The sequence below is a fragment of the Ursus americanus genome, chromosome 12 (genome assembly GCF_024610735.1).
Source record: "Ursus americanus isolate L20-20 chromosome 12, mUrsAme1.1.p, whole genome shotgun sequence".
In the NCBI taxonomy this organism is placed as follows: Eukaryota; Metazoa; Chordata; class Mammalia; order Carnivora; family Ursidae; genus Ursus; species Ursus americanus.
In genome coordinates this window covers 38,854,802-38,870,230 of record NC_142138.1, presented here as the reverse complement: position 1 = coordinate 38,870,230, position 15,429 = coordinate 38,854,802, and the positions used below count along the sequence as shown (strand labels likewise).

General features: G+C 37.4%; 1 long non-coding RNA gene across 1 annotated transcript in view; it reads left to right on the top strand.

Annotated features, from left to right (window-relative positions):
* LOC148109172 (uncharacterized) overlaps nucleotides 1-15,429 on the top strand; it is a 230,015-nt gene that overhangs the window by 142,543 nt on the left and 72,043 nt on the right. The window lies entirely within an intron of this gene.

Below are 15,429 nucleotides of genomic sequence, written 5' to 3'. Positions count from 1 at the left end.
CTTCTCTGCTTCTCCCACTGCCATATTTCCTTCATAAGGACTCCTGTGATTACATTGGGCCCAGCTGGAAATCCAGGATAATCTCCCCATTTTAAGATCCTTAATTTAGTTACAACTGCAAAGTCCCTGTGCCGTGTTAGGCAACACATTGACAACTGTGGGACTCAGAGAATCCAAAAAAGGATTGAACATGGAATTATGGGAATGTCAAGATGCAGCTAGTTTTTAAGAACAGCAAAAACCAGGGACTTAAAAATTATCTCTCCTTTCTTTGTTGCTACTTCTCTCAGAGTCCCTTCCATTCTCTTCTATGAAGTGTGACTTTGTCCATATGACAAGAAACAGCCAAGAACAGGAAGTAAGTTTTACACTTTAAAGCTTCTCTCACCAGAAACACAAATCAAAATGGACCTATAAGAAGAAATGTTGCTTCAATTCTCTTCAAGAGTTGTGAAAAAGAAGAGACAAACCAAGAAACAGACACTTAACTATAGAGAACAAACTGATGGCTACCGGAGGGGAGATGGGTGGGGGGATGGGTTAAACAGGTAATGGGCATTAAGGAATACACTTGTGATAAACACCAGGTGATGTATGGAAGTGTTGAATCACTGTATGGTACACCTGAAACTAATATAACACTGTATGTTAACTGGAATTAAAATAAAAACTTTTAAAAAATTAAATAAAAAAAAGAGTTGTGAAAAAGAAATGTAATGCTTTGACTGCGTGTTTAAGAATCTATTGTTTGCTCTAGAAGATGTTTTGTTCTTTGTTCTAGTCTAAAAGGATATCCAAAATATTGGCCTTAAGTCACTTAATTCCTTAGCTCTCAGCAAAAGTCCTTAACTCTGATTTCACAAAGAAAATAGAAGCTACTAGCATGAAGCCCCCTCCAGTGCTTGCCTTTACATCTACAAATATACCTTTATCTGGACTTTCCCTTTCCTCATGCCCCAGAAAACACCAATAATCACCTTTTAATCTCCATGTACCTGAGCTCTTTGTCCTCTAGTCTCCTCCAGGACCTCAACAAAGCATCATTTCCCCCTCTCTTTCCACTTTCTCTCTCTCTATTGGCTTTGTACTGATCTCTGCTCCCTTTCAACAGCATTTGAAAGTGATACAAACCTTTCTCATCTTAAAAAAAAGAAAACTCTGTAATTTGGATATATTATTTTATACAGTGAGCAATTTGGAGTATTTAATCTTACTCCACCTCTCTGTAATATTTGATATTGTTGACCATTTGTCTTTTTTGAAACTGCCTCCTTTCTTGGTCTACATAATGCATTCCTGATTATACTGGCAAATCTCTGGCTGTTCCTTCTCAGTCTAGTTCACAATGCCTCTTTCGTTATCTCCTCTTTCCTCTTAAGTGTTGGCTTTTTTCAAGTGTTTGTTCTTGGCTCTCTTCTCTTCTCCGTCTCTGTGTTCCAGTGGGTGATCTCACTCACACACATGGCTTCAGTTATCCTTTGTACTCTGATGATGACCAACTACACATCTAGCTCAGACTTCTCAACAGAAATCCTAAGTGCAAGAAACAATGGAATACTATTTTCAAAATACTGAAGGAAAAAAATTAAACCTAATATTTTAAATTATCACAAATATTTGAGTGAAGTAAAAATAATGTCAGAAATACTAGGCCTTAGATTACCTAATACACACTCTAGAAACACTCTTGGAGGAAATTCTCTGGCAGGAAGCGAAACAAATAAAGATGAATCAGTAAAATATGGGTGATGGGGATTAAGGAGAGCACTTGTGATGAGCATTGGGTGTTGTATGTAAGTGATGAATCACTAAATTCTATTCCTGAAACCAGTATTACACTATATGTTAACTAAGTAGAACTGAAATAAAAACTTAAAACATTAAAAAAAAAATAAGATATAGGAACTAAATGCTAGTAAATAATTTAGTAAAATTTCTTGCCTAAATAAGCAAAGAACAACAACAAAAACCTGTCTATTTATAATTTAAACTCTAGAAAATATCAACATAAGGCAGGTTGGTCTTGGAGTCTAGAGAGAAATAAAGACCTGCGAAGGAATTTCTGTTGAAAGTGAGGGAGATAAGGGGACTATAGATATTGATAAGCTTTTAAATTATATTACTATAGGAAATAAATAGATGAATAATAAATATAAGAATGGGTCTTATTAAGTAGAGATAACCACCAGAAAGCTAAATGTATACCTGAATTTCAAACCAGCGGAGTAAAATTCAGTCTACCTAATGGAAGTTAGGAAAGAAGGGGAACAGAAGAAATAAAAAGGAAATACGTGAAATAGAAAATATAAAAGAAGATGGCAGAAATAATTTTTAACAAATAAACTTAGTGTGAATTAATTAAATTCACTTTTAGTAAGACAGGGGCCCTTAGCTTAGATTTTGAAAAGATACAGTAATACGCTGTCCACAGAGACACATTTTAAATGATAATGTTATAACAATTCCAAAATTATCTGTGTATAAAAGAAAGTATAATAAAGGTGAGTATTTGCAGCAGGTAATGACAAAGACAAAATCAGGTGATCCTGAAAGATTTTATTTTGCCTCTTTATAATTTTGCATAGTAGCTCACTAGCTCAGATTGCAATCTCTGTCCTCACAGAACTCCTGTCTCTATCCTGATTCCTCTCAATATATTCTACAGCACAATCTTTCTAAATAAAACATGATCTTGTCCTGCTGCACCTATTTTACTATCTTTCCCTGATTGCCTATAAGAAAAAGCCCAAGATCTTTGTCTTTTTATTTAAGACCTTCCTTGATTTGCAGCTTAGTTACTTCCTCTTTGCCTCCCTACTTCTCAGCCTCCTGCCCTCTCTTCTTTCTGCTTTGGGCATATAGACACATTTACATTTATCTAAAGGGAACATTCTGACTTTCATTTTCTTCTTCTCTATTTGTCCTTCAAGACTTAGGTGCGGTGCTTTCTCCTTTAGCTCCTGTAATTATGTCACATCATTTCACATCACATTAAGTTACTTTGTCTCTCTCTCTGAGTAAGCTGTAAGCCACTGGAAGAGCAGGGACCATGTGGTCCCAGCCTCCAGCATGGTACCTGTTATACCGTATAAATTGTGTTCAATGAATAAATGAATGCAAGTCAGCAAATATGTTCCAGATGCTAGATGATATTAGACTCAGATCAGTAGGTAAGAATCAAAAATTAGGAAATAGGTTCTGTGTATAAAGGTTACAACGAATGGTTTATTCAACTCAAAGAAGAAGATTGAGATAAATTATGTCCTGAAATATTAATTGTATGAATGTTTTAGGCATACTCTTTGGTTACATGTGACAGAAAACTAACTCAAATAAGTTAGTCATATATATTTATATATAAAAGAATATTAGGCACATTTCACATAGTGTTGCAAAGGTGAGGTTGCCCATAGAGCTCAGGTTCAATGGAACTAGAGAAACCAGGGATATGAATGTAGCCAGGTTTTTGCCCATCTCTTGGTCTATTGGCCCCATCATCCCAGAGACTTTCCCCTTTCAGCAGGAAAAATGGACAGAGACTAGTCTTGAGCCTTGCAATACATAACTTTGCTGCCAGAGAGACAGTGATCATCTTCCCTAGTTCCGGTTCAAAGAAATCCTGGAGAAGAGCTGTGATAAGCTTGTTCTGAGTCAAGTGCTTATGCTGGGTGAATCAACAATAGCAAGGAGGTCAGGGTCAGACAGCAAAGATATGAGAAGGGTTGGGGCAGTCTCAATCCTTGCCACTCAAACTGAGGTCCTCTGGTATCATCTGAACGTTGTTAGAAATGAAGAATCTTGGGCCCTGAACCCACTGAACCATGATGTGCATTTTAGCTAGCTCCCTAAGTGATTAGTCAAATTTGAGAATCACAGGGCACATTAACTAGGAACAACTGTTCTTTCTTCTGAGGCCGGGAAAATTAGCACTGGTTTTAAATTGTTGGAGGTGTTTCAAGGAGATGTCTATAAGATCATCCTAAGTATTTGCACATAAAATACAATATTTTGAAAAGTTTTGGACTTTTCTTTTTTGGGGGCAAATTTTACAGGGAAACATTATTCATTATTTTTCTCTGGGATAGTTTACCACATATGTAAAGAAATAGACATTTCAGCTTCCTTTACTGTTCCATCATTTTTATAGCAAACTTACCTATTCTTATCTTATATCCCAAAGACTAATTACTGGCTCCTGAAAAATCCTGATTTCTATACCAGTGACCTGTTTTCTCCTTGGGCCTCACTCTTACTGTGTTTTTCCCAGATGTTCCTGATCAAACAGTTGGACGCTGACCATGGTAAATCCTAGAGTGGTCCTATGGTGGTAACAATACACTTTCTGGGCTTGTATAACAGTGACCTATGTCAACCAGTGTGAGACTGTGGGTCCTCAGTACTCAGGGCTGTGTCTAGTGATGTAGAAGCTCCTTCTGGGAGGCATAAAAGGGAAGAATTTATTTGTACATCAAGCTAATAACAGCTTGTGGAATTTACCAATCTTCTAGTGCATTCCAGATGAGATCTAAAAAATGCTTTTTGAACAAAGAATTTGTTCTTTGATTGGGTGGAGCAGGAAACATTTCTAGGAATCAACCATTTTCTTTATCTTCTCTGCATATCAGGATTTTTAAAATAATCAGATTGTGTCTTGGATACTAGTCAAAATAAGCATCAATTACAAGTTCCCAAATGATTAAGGACAATTCCAGTGGAACACTGACTTTTTACATAGAGTTATTTATGTCACTTACTGTCACTGAATTTAATCAAAATATGATAGATTTTTTCTATTAGACCTTTTTTGGTTGATGATTTAAATCATTTTAGATGGTGATATTTTTGCTTTTCAAGCAGAGATCTATTAAGAATGTGAAGTCTCCAAAACCATTTTCAGGATTCTGATTCAAAGACTCATTATGCTTTCTAACCAGCTAGCCCATGGTGATAAGGATTTAGCAAGATTCTAGGTCTCCTGATTTAAGAATTATATCTTTTTTTTTTTTTGAGAGAGAGAGAGAGAAAGAGAGAGGGTACATGAGTTGGGGGGGAGGGACAGAGGAAGAGGGAGAGAGAGTATTTTAAGTAAGGCTCCATCCTTAGCTTGGGGCCCCGCATAGGGCTTGATCTCACAATACTGAGATCATGAGCTGAGCAGAAACCAAGAATCCCATGCTTAACTAAGTCACCCAGGTACCCCAAGAATCATATCTATTAAGATAACTTTGTTTAATAACTGTTTATGGAGGTGGCAGGAGGGCTAATTAGGCTAATTAGTTTTAAATGTAGACTTTTGAGGGGATTCATTTATATACAAAGATAAATGGGAAACTGAGAGTTTTTCTGAATAACAAAGTAGGCTTCTGCACTGTGGCAAATGAGCAATTTTGTATCTACCTTCTCCAGTTTTCCTGCCCTGTACAATTGGCCATACAACAATCAAATGCTCCATGCCCTTTTAGGGAGACATTGTTCAAACCTGTGGAAGGGCAGCCAATTCTGTTGAATGCATCCCAATGATACTATTTTTATTATTTGTGTGCCATTGAATCTATGATTTATAGGACATGTCAAAGAGAGTAAGAAGTGAAAGATAAAGGAACCATATTGCAATAAACAGACTGAAGAAGTAGATACTATTGAGCTTTGTCGAATTATATATGTGACCTGAAATCTCACTGACCTGGATTATACCACTGGTATAGTAATTTTAAGGAATATGGTTTGTCCTATATTGAATCATTTCTCTTTCGTTTTTCTGAACACATAGTTGTATGATTTCCAAAACAGCAACTCTCCATTTGATTTATAATGAAACTAGAGTAGCCAAGAGCGCTCTCCATTTGATCCAAATATTTACTGAAAACAACTGAATCGTTTCTTGCTCAGGAAGTAAGTCCCTGAGAGAACTTGGAACCAGCCCGACTTCAGATTAAAGATAATGAGGGACTAATAACTTGTAAAGTACAAAATGCAGTACAGATCAAAGAACCAATGAATAATTAGTTTTGCTGGCAACTTTTTCAAGCCAGATCAGATTCTGAAACTATCTGGGGGATGATTTCCTTAAGTCTGGAATGGAAAATACCCTGGTTGGCAGGTGCATTAGGCTGGGGTATAGGCAGTGTCAGCCAATCTGATATTCCTTGTGATTATTTGTAGGGTATATGATAGCTTTGATTGTCTGTAATCAGAAATAATGTCATTGAAATTTCCAGATAACTGAAGGCTATTTCATATAGTTTGAAAACTTAATTTTAACTATTTTCACGTCTATCTTTCTAAAAGAGAATACATTGAGTAGGATGTATTGAAGATAACTTAGATAATGTAATGGGACCTGAGTGAGTGCATGTGGCAAGAGTCTTTATGAATGCCCTCCAGTTGGCACCAGGACAGGTCTTTATCCAAAGGAACAGATTTTATTGAGGCACACACATATTTTCACAGAGGGAAGTGATGTATTTTCAGTTATTATTAGTAAGCAATACCAAATAAGTTCATATGGTAATCAGTGATGGGGCAAAGGAGTGGAGAAAACTCATTTCCTTGGGCTCTTCTCTTAGTGTTTCTTGGGCTTGCCTCACTATGGCATCTTCTAATTAATGTTAGAATTTGTTTAGCTGCAAACTTGGGATCATCATTCTCTAAATCAACCTTTGGAGTCTCCTCTGGAGACCAATACAATGTTCTTGGAAGTTTGCTGATCTCTGTAGAGGTGTGTGGTGTCCCATGTATCTTTAACATGGAACAGTGACCCCTGAAGGCACTGCTGAGATGTTGTCCTTAAGCTGCAGAGCTGTAAATTCTCCATTTTCCTCATTTCTGGCTCTGTTCTGTCTTCCCAGTGCTCATTCTTTGTTGCCATTTTGAATTTCTGGGATCACTCTTCTGTTTTTTGTTTCTCAACATGTTTTGGCTTTTGTACTATGTAGATTGTTTTTTTTTATATGTTAAATCTTTGTTCTGGTTATAAATAATATTTATTATTAAAAAAATTGGAAAAAATTACAAGGTTTAAAGAAGGAAATTTTAATTACCTACTATTTTATATATACATATATACTCTTTTATGTTAAACTATTAAGGCTATACTGTACATTCAATTTTGTAAACATTTAAAAACTGGACATACTATAAACTTTCTACCAAAAGATTATTTGGGGTTTTCTATTCTGTTTCACTGATCTATGTGTCTGTTTTTGTACCAGTGCCATACTGTCTTGATGACTATAGCTCTGTCATACAGCCTGAAGTCTGGAATCATGATGCTTCCAGCCTTGCTCTACTTTTTCAGGATTGCATTGGCTATTCAGGGTCTTTTGTGGTTCCATATATTTTTTAGGATTTTTTGTTTTAGCTTTGTGAAAAATGCTGGTGGTGTTTGGAATGAGGATGAAGATGGAGGATGATGGAGGTGATGAGGTAACTAATATTGACTTAGTGTTTACTATTACTGTTAGACATTGAAATTGTTTTCCAATTTGGGTATCATTCAGATAACCCTGCTATGAACATCTTTGTTGGCAGTTTTAGTTATTTCCTCATGATAGGTATCTAGACATAAACTGATGTGTCAAAGGGTGAAGATATTTATGGCCTTTGACGTTGCCAATTGCTTTCTAGAAAGACAGCGCCCATTTGTAGCTTATAATTCACAAGATAGTATATAAGAGTATATACCTCATTGCATTTTATAAATATTAACATTTAAAGATATTTTGTTAGTTTGGAAAAAAAATAGTGTTCCATGTATATTTTTAATTCAGTAGTACGGATTTGTTGTTGTTGTTGTTACCAATCAGTGGGATTACTCATAGCACACAGAAATTTAGGGCTAGAACATACCCTTATTCCCCGTTGAGGAAATTGAATGAAACAATAAATCCTTGTGCTTAGAATCTTTGTTTGTTATTCTTGGTTACCTTAGTCACAGTTCATTATTCAGAACTACCAGCTCACTACTAGATATGCACATTTGATACACGACTTCCCACATATACCCAGTCCTGTCCTGAAGTAAAACAGAGCAATAGTACAAACTACTGGACAGTAACTAGTTTGTGTTATATTAGCAAATTTGATCCACACACTATCCGGTGTTAAAACAGAAAAACAAAACAAAGAAACAAGTTAAGCAATGACCTCTGTACGTTAAGTTAGCAAATTTGATTGACGCTCAATTCTAAAAATAGCTATGTTGAGAACAGTTTCTTGTAATAGTTCTGTGAGTCTGCAGGGTTTTCCTCTTATTTCCTGGTTCCTGGATATAATGTAAGTGTAGATAAGGAAGGTACACAGGACATTGAATTCAAAATAAAATGTGTTTCCTTATGGGGCCTTGGCTACATGATTAAAAAATTAGGTCTATAAAGGGAATATTTAAAAATTGTTTTCTGAAAGATAAAATGCATGAAAAACTGATTAACATGAAATTTTAGTTGTGTCAGATAAAACGCTGTTAAAGTTCCTTGTCCTGTTATTCTAGAAATATTTATTGATCTTCTTGTCTGGATCAGTTGCCTTAGTTCCACCTGTCTGCAAACAGACCTCACTAATATAGGGATGGATCATGAAAAAAGAAAGACGATTCAAAGTAGCAGAACTGCCTGCGTTCAAAATGCCGACTTTGTCACTAACTAGCTGTGTGACCATACTCAATTTGTTGGACCACTCTTTGCCTCTGTGTCCTCTTTTGTAAAATGTGGATAATAATATTACCAATCTCATAAACTTTCTGCAAAGAACAATGAGACAACAGAGCAGAAGCTCTTAGAACAGTATCTGGCACATAGTAAGTGCTAAATAAATGTTTGTTATTCTCATCATTACTACTAAATAAGTATTCTCGTTATTCTTATTATTTTATGTATTCTAATTATTACTACTAAGGAAAGCCACTTGCCCCCTCTCTCTTCATCAAGCTAATGTTTTATGCATAGCTATAGTATCATTGCAACTATGTTGCTGGAGCCAGTCTGCCAATGAATCAACCTGGAAGTTCTTGGCTATTGGGAAAAGAACATCTGAAAATATGAGGCTTGTACAGTGTGATCCAGTTCACACAACTAAGCTTCTGTTTCATGGGGAACTAAGGTAAACCGATTAAAGAGGTCGGTGTCCAGATTTCAACTAACTGTGCTTGTATACTACTGAAGTCACTTACAGTTGTTGCAGGCAGCTTACTTAACTCCAAGCCTTAGTTGCCCATCTATATAGCTTTTCTTTTCTTTTTCTTTCTTTCTTTTTAGAGAGAGAGAGTGTGAGTGGGGTGGGAGGAGGAGGGGCAGATGAAAAGGGAGAGAATCTTAAGCATGCTCAGCACGGAGCCCAACACAGAGCTCGGTATCATGACCCTGAGATCATGACCTGAGCCGAAATCAAGAGTTGGATGCCCAACCAACTGAGCCACCCAGGTGCCCCTATATAGCCTTTTGATATGACATTTCTTCCCTTTAGAGGGCCCTGCTCTGGCTCTCTGATGGTCACGTCTCTCCCAGGTCTGGCTTCACAAGTGTGATCTGTGAAGTCACATATGGCCCTCTACTCAGAAAGGTCTTGTGCTTGGTTTAATGCTTTGCTGTAGTTGTCTTGAAATTCTTATTAATTTTGTCTTTGAGCTTGTGTTTTGCAAAGGAAGTCATGCATTTAAGTAGAGGAAATACATGTACTATGTGCATCCGCCATTCCTTGCAACCCAGTTTGCATAAAGCATTCATGATGTCCCATAAGCACAGAATTCGGATTGGACCCACAATGCATTGGAGTTCAGTGAAACTTGGGTTGGTTTTGTGCACTGTTTTCACATTTTGGAAAGAATGAAATATACATGCATGTACAAGCTACAAAATACAGATCATGTATTCCACATACAAGCTAGGTGTTCTTATATTTGCATTTAGGACTCCTATTGTACATACAAAGATGAATAGTAAAGTCATATAAGCACTTTAAAATTGTAATTTATCTTTATTTAGAACAACTTTAAATAACTAAAACACCAACACAAGCTGAGAAAGACTATGGAAGAAAGGAAAAAGCTTTGTATTTTGGTAGCTTTAATAACATTGCTTGAACAAGGGGTCCTGCATTTTCATTTTGCACTGGGTTCTCATAATTATGTAACTGGCCTTATCCTCTTTCTATGGGGTAAGGAGTCCAGAGGGCTAAGGAATTGTAACCATCCAGTGAATGACCCTCTTCCCCACTCCTAGAACATACCACTCATGCCTGAAACCTGAAATTCCCTGATTAGTTAATGATCCTCCTTCCATGGTCTATGTGGCCCAGAACCGATTTGGGTGCCAGGGTCAGTTCTCCCTAGGGCAGAGATTATATCAGAGGTGTGTGCATTTCCAGGCTGGAGAAATGGACAAAGGGCAGCTGTTGATATTGTACCTGGGCTTGAAGGGGCCACACCCAAGAACATGATATCCCTCAGGGTGAGGACTGGAGTTGGGAAGAGTAGGAAGAAAAGAGGGTGCTCCATGGCCCATCTGTTCCTGACCTGCCATATTCCAGCATGACATTGAGAGGGGTCCAAGCATTTTATTTTATTTATTTTTATTTTTTCAAACCCCAACATGGGGCTTGAACTCATGATCCTGAGATCAAGACCTGAGCTGAGATCAAGAGTTGAACACTTAACTGACTGAGCCACCCAAGCGCCCCATAGAGGAGTCCAAGAATTTTAAATTTGAATCTGGCTTTCCAAGTCATAATGAAGGTATATTTGTGAAGATAGGAGATAAGCACATTTTTAACAGCTTGTTAGTCTGATTTATAATGTTTGCATATTTAGGCATATTTTAGGTGGTTCCCCTGTTTGTACTTTTGCCCCAGGCCCCTCAAATATTAGGGGAGGGCCTGGATGTGATCATGGAAAGCACTTAGAGCCTAGCACTTGGTAAAATCCCAGTAAATAATGGCTGCTATCAATACCAGGTAACTTAGCAAATGACGAAGGTGATAATGTAACACCTTTCTCTTCTTCTTCCTCACCCCCAAGTCAGTGGTGTGATGGTGGTCATGGTAGTATTCTGCCTTCCTCTAAGTAGGCTGGTTGTCTGGTTCCTTGAAGTATTGCTCTGGGTCTCACAGCTATGCCCTATGAGTAGGATTAGCTACAGTCCTATTCCTGCTGGAATCATGCATGAGTTTGCTATGCTCTCTACAGTATGTATTGTGCTATCCATTCTGCAGTTCATCACATATATTTTGTTGTTGTTGTTGTTGTTGTTGTTTTCTAATGGATTTGGGATTACTTTTGATATTTAGGAAAAGATTTATCTCTAGTAACAATTAAATAGGCTAAGAAGATCATGTTTCCCTTTTCACATTGGGTGCCCGGAACTGGGTTAAATAGATTTTTTTTCTCAATTACAATAACTATGCACTGCTTAGGTTTTCTAACTCAGTGAATTTCCTGCCCTCATCATTTAGTTCTTACCTGGATTGTCATCTTTGACTATTTTGGTGAAATTTTACTGTGAGCTTCCTTGAACACTGTATCATTGGTTTGTCTTCTCTTTGTTTTAATGAATCACTCTAACATGGTTAGACAGCGTGTTCTTTGGAAAGATTTTGGCATTTCCTCAAAAGTCTGAAACCATGTAGAATTATTTGGGAGCGTGTAGAATTCATTGGGTTCACATGCAGGTAGTTTTTTAAAGTATAATTTTAAAAACATGGTGCTTATATTTTCTTTCTCATTCTTTTGCTGATGTTGCTTACCAGATTATTAAATGAATGAAAAGAACATGATCCCAGAGTCACTCCAGCTTGCATCTGGCTTTTTGCAGATTTTGCCCAACTGGCAAGATGTAGTAATATTTGGAGAAATGGAAGTTTGATTAGGATCATTTTGCTTCTTTTTCTTCTCTTAGTTTTTATACTTATAGCCGGACATTATGACATTAAGTATCACTTCCTTTGGCAGACACCACAGTGGACTGGCTACCAAATCATGGGTTCTTAAAATAGATGCTGCCCCCCAAATGGCACCTACATATTGTACATTGTTACTTGCCTGCTTGCTTGTTTATTACCAGCTGGCTATAAACTCCTTGAGAGCAGAAACCATACCTGACTTGTTCACTCATTGTTTCCTTGGCATCTAACACAGTGCTTGGGACGCAATGTAGATACTTTAAAAAAAAATTGTTGAATGGATAAAAGAATGCCTTTAGCACACAGACAATATGCTTAATGCAAAACTAGGACTTTCAGGGCAGGTGTGGTAATAAGATAAGTAGAAGTCGATGAGGGAATTGAAGGGATTATCAAGGGGGGACTTGAAGTGACACACCGTATCGGGGCTGTACAGCAAAAGAGAGAATGGCTGGGTAATAGAGGCAATCCAGTGATGAGGGGTCATGATAAAATTGCAAAGCCAGTTTAGTGGTTTAGGAAGTGAACAACTCAGAGGTTAAGAGGTTGTGGCCAGAATAGGCTATTGGATTTTAAGATTTCATAGGTGAGGTTGCTCTATGCCATTATTAGGTCCAGATTAAGCCTTAGAAGTATTAGGGGATCAAGTCCTGCATCCTGTTCCCTGGTCAGTGGGGATCCTGCTTCTCCCTCTCCCTCTGCTCCTCCCCCCCACCCCCCTCATGAATGCTCTCTCTCTCAAATAAATAAATAAAAATCCTTTAAAAAAAAAAGAAGTATTAGGTCAAATCATGTGGAATTGCCAATATTCTCTCATTTTTTTACTTATAAAAAGGCACTTTCATGATTCAGTCCAATAATTTGCTAAAGTTTAGTGGAGATGGGGTGAAGATCAAAGAATTTTGAGGCTAAGATATCAATGGACTCATTCATATAGATTCTGATACTAGGCAGAGTGATTTAAGGAGGCAAGGGGGAAACATTGTTACCTAGGTGCCTATCTTAGGTGAGATTGGTAGATGACAGTGAAGAGAACAGATGGGGGATGACATAGATCAGTGATACAGGATGAAGGCTTTCCAAAACACACACACACACAAAACAAACATGAGACCATAGGAGTAATGGCCTAGTTTGGAAGTTTCAAAGGGGAGCTGAGAGAATACTTCTCCTCACCTACCCCTGGTACTTGGGTATTGGGAGGAGCAATCTGTTCTAGAAGAAAGGGAGTCTTCCAATAAGGGCTCAGGCTCAGTTAAGTAACAAAGGCAGAGAGAAGATTCACAGAGGAAGCAAATAAAACTGTCGTTCTAGATGAAAAAGCCTACACAGGATGCAGGCCTTTATTTGAAAGTCCTGAGTTACTACTGTCTTAGATATATTCACCACGTTTACGCACTCACCTAAGTGGCTTAGGAAAAACTAAAAAAACTAAGGTCGTTGTGGAGTAATAATGGCATAAGGCAAAATTATGGTTTATTTTACCACATATGACTCCAGATTCATTTTGCAACAAGCTTCCCTACATCACAGAGTATATAATAATGTTTTTCTTTGCCATTCTCTACTTTCTGTCTTACTTACATGCTGACATTTATCTTTTCTCTAACATTATACATCCCTATGTAGCTCTTGCCTATATCCCATGGTATGTTTCACTGAGTTTGCGCAAATGGGAAATTAAAATCTCAGTGAGTGATTTAGACATTTTCCAAGTGAAACCCATAGCAGCCACGTTCTCTGTTGGAGACCTCAGGTCCATTTTTCCACATAGCTCAAGTGAGTGCCCCTCTGGTCTGGCATGTGCCTCAGTTTGGTTTTGTAACTTTCAGAAGAAGACTTTGTTTTGACCTTCTGTCCATTTGGTTGGCAGAGTACCTGGATGTTCTTAATGAGCAATATTGAATTTTAGAACATCCATGTTTTTCCTAGCCTCAGAACTCTCTGACTTCAATTATTATAACAAACTTGCTATAATGAAAGTTTGACATGGAAAATGTTCTGAAGGACAGGCAATCCTTTACTCCAAACTTTATCTTTGGAGCAAACTCAGGAGCTTGATTTTCCCCTGTGTAATTATCTTTCTAAACAATGCTGGCGTGTCACTCCATTGTAACGTCCGAGTGAAGTGTGATTACAGTGACGGATGTTGCGATCAGCACTATGTTAAACTTGCTATTGTGATTATCGTATGGATGCCACTGAGGCTGCAGCCCTTAATATCACAGTACCCTAAGTTATTAAGGATCCATGGATAAAACTTCACATGGCTCCTCCTGAGCCTCTGGTGTGTTTTTCACTGTAGACTCTGTTAATTTTGTTACTCTGTATGTCTCCCTTGTTCTGCCTGCTTGGAAGCTCAAAATGAAATGTGTGACTGGGCTATAGCAATTGTACGGAACATTATATCAGGCACTGGATGTACTGAACCTTCCTTTTATTTTTAGTATATACTACTTCGCTTCATTTTTAAATTTTCTTAATTTTTTTATTGTGTTTATTGAATATATCTCTAAGGTACCTGAAATTCTGTGCTGAAATAGGAAAATCGACATAGAAATATATTTGGGGCTTATGTAGAAAAATCTCCTATTGAAAATAGTTTATTTTTAATCAGAGAGCTACCCACATCTTGAACTTATTATGCTAATGAATTGAGAACCTGAAACACCTTTTAAAGGAATACTTCTCCTGGGAGGCCCTGCAGTTTGTGATTAGTCCCTACGGGGACTGTCATACCGCTAAGTTTATTTTGCTCCTTTTTTTCCTTTTCTTCTCCTTCCCCTTTAATCTGTCACACCTCTCCCACCTTTATTCAGTTCTTCACGTGGTCCTCAAAGTACCTCTTCTGAAGCATAGCTCTGATTATATCTCTCTCTCAATTAAAAAAAAATCCTCAGATATTCTTTATTGCCTACAGGAAAAAGACCAACTCTTACTCATCTTTTTGCACGACCTAGCATGGGCCTGGAATATAATAGGCAACTGATGAACATTTGTTGAGTGAACTGAATTGTATTACCCAAGATAATGCATATAAGTCCTTAGTAGAACATTTAGCACAAAATACACAACATTTATTTCTCAATCACTTCCCCTTCACCTCTGGCTTGAACCTACCTTTCCCACCTCAACTCCCACCACTGTGGCTTTAAGCATCACTGACTTGTAATTTCATGCACATAATATGCATTTCAATGCCTAAGGAGACTTCATCATGCTGTTTCTTTCTGCAATGCAATCTCTTCCTGAAATGCATAATCCTTGCAAATTTAGAGAAGAGAATCCATATTCCTGGTAATGTTGATACAAAAAACAAGCCATGCCTTTTATATTTAAATAGTTTGACCTAGGTGGGCATCTGGCACCTTTCACATGCAATTATATGTTCTTTTTAATTGGCAAAGCTCCTTAAAATGAATTAAAACATACTTTCATTTATTGATGCAAGCACCTCTCCTTTAAAAATCATTAATAAATGCCTGCGTGATGGTTAAACTTTTGAATTTAAATGAATAGTCTTTATACATATGTAGCCAA